This window comes from Chinchilla lanigera, unplaced genomic scaffold (assembly GCF_000276665.1).
Source record: "Chinchilla lanigera isolate Chin_1 unplaced genomic scaffold, ChiLan1.0 scaffold00023, whole genome shotgun sequence".
Taxonomy (NCBI): Eukaryota; Metazoa; Chordata; class Mammalia; order Rodentia; family Chinchillidae; genus Chinchilla; species Chinchilla lanigera.
In genome coordinates, this window is record NW_004955424.1 from 21693408 (window position 1) to 21702094 (window position 8687).

Genomic DNA, 8687 nt, shown 5'->3' on the forward strand with positions numbered 1-8687 from the left:
TCACCTGCAGACTAAGTCTGTGCCCATGAAATACTCTCCCCCATTCTTCCTCTCCCTGACCTCTGGCTAACCACCATTCCACTTTTTGTCTCTATGAATCTGACTACTCTGGTTACTTCAAACAACATTGGTCTTTCTATGACTGATTTGCTTTGCTTAGCATAATGTCCTCCATGTTTATCTGTATCAGAGTCTGTGTCAGGACTTCCCTTATATGTATATACTACTTTTAGTCTACGCATTTGTCTGCCAAAAGCTTTCCTTTAAGGGGCCAGGGGGCGTAGCTTAATGCTAGAGTGCCTGCATAGGAGGCTCCAGGCCCTGGGTTTATTTCCCAGCACTGCAAATCAGGAGAGAAAAACGAGATTCCTTTAAGCTCTTAAATTGTTTTTTATATTTTCCCCCTCTCTATATAACTTTATCAAATTATAGCAAACATCTTTAGGGATAACTTTGCTTAATATTTGTCCCCATTTATAAGCTTAATTAAATACACTCAAATATTTAAATTACACATATAAATTTAATATATCCAATGTCTTCTTTAAATACAAATGTCCTATAAAATCTTCCCAGTAATTTGAAGTATATAAACACATTAAAATGATAAATATAGTAACTTAAATGCTAACTCTTTCAATACCACACATAAATTTGTGAAACTTTCAACTTAAAATCACAAACCTAATTCATTATTCAATTATACTTCTACTTTTAAATTATGAGTGTCACCTGTTCCTTCTATCAAATTCTGTCAAATTTACAAGTACCTAAGATGCCAAGTACCCACGAAGTATTCTTAAAAGAGCTAATACTGTTCACATTTTAAAAACTCATTTGTCCATAGTACTTAGTTTCAGGTTCTTCTTGATCTAGAGAGGTTTTCCCAGAGGCTGGAGTTTGCCAGATTTCTCAGAAAGAACTGCTTGGGTTTCACTACACAGCTCCCTGAGCTCCAGCCGGGTCTGCTAAGTCTGCATTTCCAGGGAAAAGACGCATGATCATAGAAGCTCGGCTTTATGTCCTCACCATACAATCAAGGGTGAATACACTCTGCTTATGGAAATTTTACTTCCCAGCAGTCTTTGCAGCAGATTTTAGCCAGGTTCTGACCAGCTTCAAGTGGGTCCTGCTGAAAGCCCCCTCCCGCGTACCTACCTTGCATTGAGGGGCCTTGTAAGTCAATGCAGTGGCTTACCTTCTTTGATGTCAGATCTTTACCTAAACTGTCAAGTCAGATTCCAGCCTGGGGCTCCATTCCTTGATTGCATTTTGCATTTTCTGGCTCTGTAGATGATGTACAGATGTCTTTGCCTTTATCTCTGCAGAGCTTGGAGCACCTTTCTGCTCATGTTTCTCCAGGCTATCAGCACCACATGCCCTGTAGACATCACACGGCCCTGTTTGAACTCCCTTGACTTTGTCCAGCTGCTCACACTCCTGACCAGTACCCTGATTTCAGCCCTGGCCTCTCCATGCAGCTACTACTAATCTTCCCAAGAAACAAGTCAAAGGCAGGCCCTGCTAAACTTACCCCTGGCCTGCCACCACCAAAACTAGCCTGACATAAAAGACCTGGCTCTGGGACACCCACCTTCTTGTCAGCGGGTCTTTCTTGGGCCCCAGTTGCACAGAACTCACCGCAGTTCTCCAACAAGCCTGGTCAGTGCCATGCTCTGAGCCAAGCACCTCACATGCACATTTGCAGAGTCCTCAAAGCCACGTGTGAGACCCCCAGCACCCGTCTCCAGGCCTTTGCCCTCCCTGATTCCTTTGTCAAGAAGGCCTTCTCCTAACTTTTCAATCCCACATACCCAGTGTGAATGTCCCTTCCTCTGTGAAGTGCTCCTGGACTACCAAAGTCAGGTCTGTTTCCCTCCCTTTGTGTCCCTGGCAACCCAACAAATATTTCAGTTTGCACACATCTGCAGTTATTTACATACACAGACAAAACTCCGCGAAGCCAGGCACCCTCTCTTTATGTAGCCCCAAGGCCACAGAGCCAGGCTTACTGACTGAATGACCCCCTACCTCTCCTCCAACTCCATCAATCACAAGCGGGAGTCCTGGGCTCCCCCTGTACCACCAGCCCCTGCACTGCTCTTGGCTCTAAATGTTTGCCTTTCATTGCATCAGGCTCAAAAAACAACAATTTAGCTCTGTCCCCAGTATTGCAGCCAACATGCCCCAACAACTAGTGATTCCAGAGTGACACTGGCCAAGATGTCTGTCCCACAGGGGTAGTGCCGACAAGTGTCATGTCAACAGACCTGCCAAAGATGTCCAGTGCTAATTCCTCTCCACAGTCGGCCAAGTTGACAGTGCAAGCAATGCCTGAGTGTGGCCCCTGGCAGGAAGGGGTCTACTCAAGCTGCTGGCTTGAAGGCCTGGGGGCGGCATTTCATGACTCCCAAAACTGCTGCCACTGTTACTGCGCCAGGGTCAGGCTCCAGCCCTGTGTATCTGCAGCAAGCGTCGGCTCTTTCTTCTAGCTTTCCATGGGCAAAAGCAGCACTCTCCACCCAACCTAGATCAGCTCTCCAGCTGGTCTGTCAACCCAAAATGCCAGGAACGAAGGGATTTTGTGTTTGTGGAGCTGTTACAGTGTTACACTCCTGTTATATTCCTTTAGCAGTATTACACTCCTATTACAGTGTTACACTCCTATTACAGTGTTATATTCCTGTTAGCGTTACACTCTTGTTACAGTGTCACTCCTGTTACAGTGTTACACTCCCATTGCAGTGTTACACTCCTGTTACAGTGTTACATTCCTCTTACAGTGTTACACTCCTGTTGCAGTGTTACACTCCTGTTACAGTGTCACACTCCTGTTGTGTCACACTCCTGTTACAGTGTTACACTGCTGTTACAGTTCTACACGCCTGTTACAATGTTATATTCCTGTTGCAGTGTTACACTCCTGTGACAGTGTTATACTCCTATTACAGTATAACACTCCTGTAGTAGTGTTACACTCCTGTTACAGGGTTACATTCCTGTTACAGTGTTACATTCCTGTTACAGTGTTATACTCCTATTACAGTGTGACACTCCTGTTGGTGTTACACTCCTATAGCAATGTTTCACCTCTCTTACAGTGTTACATTCCTGTTGCAGTGTTACACTCCTGTTACAGTGTTATACTCCTGTAGCAATGGTAAATTCCTGTTATAGTGTTACACCCCTGTTACCCTGTTATATTTCTTTTACAGTGTTATACTCCTGTTACAATGTTACAGTCCTGTTGCAGGGTTACATTCCTATTACAGGGTTACATTCCTGTTACAGTGTTACACTCCTGTTACAGTGTTACATTTCTGTAGTAGTGGAGCTGTTTTGTGTTTATGAGCCAGTAGGAAAAGGACCAGGACTAGGACAATTTTCCACAACTACCAGCAGCAGGGCTGGCTAGCAGCTGGAAAATGTTCACCAAACCAGAGCTAAGGGCATTTCTTTTCTTTTTTGTAATGAAAGCTGGGGAAGGAAGGCCTGACTTGTTCACACTGACCCTGCACTGACTCTAGGGGAGAGGAGCAGGATAAGCAGAGGACAGGTTTAGGACGGGACTGTAGCTTCCAACTGGTTGGGGTGGTAAACAGGATGTTGCGATGCCATAGGTTTAGACTTAAGGTTTTAAGACCCCTGTTTTGTTGATGATCTGTAGCTTGTTAGCTGATTAACCCATCTCCCCTCCCTGCCACCCCTATAACTAAAGACAGCTCAGAATTTCTTATCTAACTCAACATTAAAGAGAGGGGACAAGTTTTAAAATAGTTGGGCTGGAGCCTGCCTGACCTTTCTCTCTGGAGGGATCGTCTTTGCCAGGACTTCAAGCCTCGATGAAGATTGATGTCTACTCAGGCCCGTGTTGAAAGCCCAGGACTTCATTTGATGTCTGCCCAAGAGGAATGCCTGGAGACTGACAGCCCTTCAGGTCCAGTACCTCTGATTCTGGCTGAGGCAGAGGCCAGTGTCTGCCAACAGAGAGGCCAGAAGACAGTCTGGATCCAAACTGCTGAGTGGAGAAAGGCATGGTTATTACAATGCAGATTCCCAAGCCCACCCCAGAAATCTTCCAACTCTGAGCCTCTGGAGAAGGAGGTCCAGAAACTGCCTAATTAACAAGCCTCCACCCCAACCCCCAAGTTATTCTGGTGCTCACTAACATTTGCCAAGCATCGCCTGCTGCTATAGTTCCGGTGCTGAATGTCCCCCCAACGGCCCCTGTGTTAAAGGCTCGGGGATGCTGGGGGGCAGTGGTGGAACTTTGAAATGGGGCCCTCGGGGGCCTCGGAAGGGAACTGCAGGCTTCTGGCTCCTTTTTCTCTTTCGTTTGCTTTCTGTCCATAAGGTAAACAGTCTTCCTCCACCACCCACCCTCACCATGCCACACGGCTGCACCACAGACCCACAAGCAAGGGGAAAATCTATCATGCACTGCAGCCTTTAAACCTGTGAGCCAATATAAACCTTTCATTTTTATAAGTTAATTATCTCAGGGATTTTGAGATCTGCCTAGTCCAATATCAGTAAGAAATCCACATGCTACCTGGTGTGGTAGCACAGGGCCATAACCCCTGCTCCTCAAGATGCTGAAACAGGGGAGGGATGAGTCCAGCCTGGGCAACATGATGGACCCTGTAAAAAAAAAAAAAAGAAGAAGAAAAGAAGTCAATATGATTCACTCTCTTTTTGGTTTTTTTGTTTGTTTTTTGGTTTTTTTTTTTTCTGGTACCGGGAATCGAACTCACGGCCTTGCGCTTGCCGGGCAGGCGCTGTGCCGCTGAGCTAAATCCCCAGCCCCCTGATTCACTTTCTTAAAATAAAAAGAGAAAATTTATTTGTGTCCCAGGGTCCAAGTTCAGCAAAGTACAAGGGTTGTGACCATTAACCTCCACGTGAACACTGTGGTTTTGTATTTGCCTCCAGAAACCCTGTGCTCAGATCCACGCTTTCGGGATGTGCGTGCCTGGTTGGGTTTATGTTGCAGTCAAAGAAGACTGGATTAGAAGGTGAAACCGGGCAGCAGTAAGAGAACAATGAGAAAGAGTCGAAGAAGAAAGGGGAATCTCCCGTGGGAGTGCTGCCCATCATTCATTCAAACAATTTAGTTAACCCGTTGTTGAACACACAAGTTTGTTTCTAATTTTTTAAAGCCCAGCAGCCCTGTGGAAAACATCCCTAAAGTGTATCTTTGTACATTCTTACGATTCACACCCTGAAAGCACCCCAAAGCTTGGGTGACTATATTATTCATTCTTCAAAGCAAGAATTTCCAGGGTGCAAAAGGCTAACCTCAGATATTCAAAGTAATTAATGAACAGTAAATAAGATCGCCCTGAGCGGGACATACAGCCAAACTGGCCTCCTGAAACGTTACAACAATTTACTCCCTGACAGGTAACACCCAAGTGTCCTGGCCCTAAGCCCCGCCAGCAGTGCCAGTCTCACACTACCACCACTCTCCCAGGCCTTTCCTTGCTAAAAATGAAAATTCACAGAGGCAAATGCCACTGGCACTATCTCTGGTCAGGTGGCTGTGACTGGCCCATTTCTTGTGGCAGGGAGAACACGGATAAATAATTCTTTGCTCTGGTTGCCAGTGGTTTGACTTCAAGCAAGTTCCACTGTGGTTTCTGATTCCGGTGCACCCAGCAGGATTAGCTTCAAGGCAGCAGTGGCTGACCTTCCTTTCTTGCACACAGGGCAAGGCACAGGTTCAGCCAGAAAGTGAAGCTTCCATCACCGCCTTGCACCAGACCCAGGCATGAAAACACAGCATGTGCAGGAGCAGTCTTACCCAGGCAGGGGACAGGGCATGCACAGAGCTTGCAGCTTCTGTCAACTCAAGCTGTGTAACATACAGAATATGACAAAGAGCCAGGTGTGGTGGTACACACCTGCAATCCCAGCACTCAGGAGGCTGAGGCAGGAGGATTGCCGAGAGTTGGAGGCCAGCCTGGGCTGCAAAGTAAATTCAAGGCCAGCTTGAACTGCATAGTGAAATCCTGTCTCAAAAAGACAAAAGAAAAAAGAGCTGAGGAGATAGTTTAGCGGTGCAGCACCTGCTTGGCAAGAATGAGGTCTTGAGTTCGATTCCGGGTACCCCTCCCCAGCCGCAAAAAAGAATGTGACAAAGAACAAGTTATAGTTTCTCTTCAGATGACTTCCTCTGTGTGGACCTGCTAACGCCACTAACTGTCAAGAACGCACCCAAAGTAAGCAGTTGCTAAAACCACAAAGAAGGAAAAGACTAGAGCCATCGTGAAGATGTTATCTAACATCCAAATGGTTTTATATTTTCTGGGTACTTACTTGTTTGGTTTTCATACTGGTAGGTCTGGCAATCAAGCTTACGAAGTGCTCCCGGGTAAAAGACCCAGCCCACTCAGCAGGCCGGGCGCCCAGATATGAAGTGGGCATGCCTGACAGTCAGAGAAGAAAGGGCTGCAAGTCCTGAGACTCTTGCTGCAGGCATTTCTGACCTCCTGACTAGGGTAACCTGTTGAAGCCAGTCTCCCGCCACCCCTGGTCACCCCAGAGCTGCTGGGGAATTCTGGAACCTGCTGAGCACAGGGTGGGGGGCTGCCCAGTGCAGACTCTGGCTACTAACTACCTGACATGAGATTTTGAAAGAACCGGACATTTTTATTTACTTTTTAAAAGATTTTAACCTTGATGTCTTGATGGAGACCTCCTTTTGGAGATCTGGGGTCTTCAGAACAAGCAGAGACAGGTTTGCGGGATCACCACAGGACACAGAAGAGAGACCAATAGCTTGAGGGGGAAAAAATGAAAAAAAGTAAAAGTAAAATAAATTTTTTTAAAAATTAAAAAAAGAGAATATGCTGGCCCAGACAGTGAAATGTGTCTGATTTCCATGCTAGCTTCTGTAGTCAGAAGAATGGCTGGGAACCAAAGTTCCCGAATCCAAAATGACCTCCTCATTGATCGCGGGTTGGATGCTAAAGACAGAGAAGAGGTAAGTGGCAGGAACAGCCCCTAGAGCCTTAGATGACCCCATGTGTGTCATCTCCTGTAGCTGCTCACCCTGGAGTCACAGCTCATAAAGACCCTGAATGGCCAGGATTCTGAGCAGCTCCCTCCTCCCCAGCCGATGCCTTGGCGCCCTCCCAGGCTTAGCACAGGCCTCTGCACAAGTCCCCCTGCTTATCCAAAGCGAGCCCGACCAAGCACTCCATCTGAAACAGCCTGGATTCCCCAGCTTTACCTTCCTTCACTGCACTTATTACTACTTCCTATTAGATTTCATAATTATGTGTCTGATGTATATCTCCCTAGCTAAAAACATTAAGGTGCAAGAATGGAGATATTTTTGTGTACAGTCAGGTCCCTGGGTCTTAGGACAATGTCCAACACATAATAAGAGCCCGGTAAATATTTACTGAGTGAGTGAATGAATCTAAAGTTAGGGTTGAGTTAGGTACCAAGCAGTAAGTACTTCAGTTCACAACTTGTGGACTCACTCCAAAGGTATGTGGACACGGATGCAGTTTGGGGGATAGGTGAGGGGGAAAAGGTATCGCGGGGAGTAGAAATTGAACCATGGCTGCCTTCTTGGAGACAGCATGGACACCGCTCACTTGGGTGCAGACCTGGTTGTAATTTCTTTTTACAACCACAAGATGGAACCATTGCTCAGAGTCATTACTCTGAAAACTAGAGCCTGTCTCTCCCCACTGCCTTCTCTCCCTTCTTGCTCTCTCCCTCCCCACTTCTCTCCCTCCCCTTCCTTCTGCTTTCCTCCCAGCCCCCTTTAGCACAGACTTTCTACTGGAATTGAGCAAAGCTTTCCTGGAGCCTAGAGAAACGGATCCTGAGATTGATATTTGAGCTTGCAAAGTACAGTGACCAGAAAGGCTGGGTCTGCCTGCTTTCTCTGGGCCCGAGCTCATAGTCCTGCTGTTCAGAGCCTGGCTGGCAGCTTGGGAGGCTTTGAGAGAGCGTCTTGCTGATCCCCCTCAGCGTACATGGTCCTCCCCGCCCCACAGAGCCCTCACCTTGCAGCGCCCGCCCTCGGATTCAGTTCTTCTTGATTCTGAGCTGGCCCTTGTGAAACCAAACACGGACAGAACTCCTGCAGGGGCTTCTGAAACCTTCCCCAGCCCAGCGGTTCAGCCCAGGCAACAAGCAGGCCTTGGCGTGGGGGTGGTGGGTGGAGCTTGCCATATTTTTCTAAGACTTTTCTACTTAGGGAACAAATCTCCAGGGATAGGCAGGGCTGCAGGTTCATTCCAGTACAGGATCAGGGCTATGAAAACAAGCAGACAAAAGAAACTTCAAAGCTCTTCCCCACCCTGGGCCTGCACAAAAGCCTTTTCTGTCAGATGGTTCCCACTGACACCCTGCAAGCACCTTGGGGACTGTCCTTTCCAGGCCAGGATTTGACAGGGCCTTGTAGCTGCATGCTCACTCAATGCTTGTGGGTTTGAAGGAAAAGATGGGGACAGCAAGCCCAGACGCTGGAGTTTGAGTCTAACTGTTCTCTGTCCTTAGGAACAGGGCCGGCGTCATCTCTGTAAACTGAGGCTGGAATGAAGAACGAACGATGAGTCAAGTGTGGTAGCACACGCTTGGAATCCCAGCACTCAGGAGGCTGAGGCAGGAGGATTGTTGCGAGTTTGAAGCCAGCCTGAACTGCATAGTGAGACCCTGTCTCAAAA

The 8687-nt window shown here is 47.2% G+C and overlaps 1 long non-coding RNA gene across 1 annotated transcript; it reads right to left on the bottom strand.

Annotated features, from left to right (window-relative positions):
- Positions 1-370: 370 nt before the first annotated feature.
- LOC102018304 lies at positions 371-8129 on the bottom strand. The gene is made up of 4 exons (XR_261096.1): positions 8025-8129; positions 4553-4641; positions 1815-4018; positions 371-1381 (listed from the first exon to the last, which is right to left on the bottom strand). It is a non-coding gene; the product is annotated as an uncharacterized LOC102018304 (long non-coding RNA).
- Between the last annotated feature and the right edge of the window lie 558 nt (positions 8130-8687).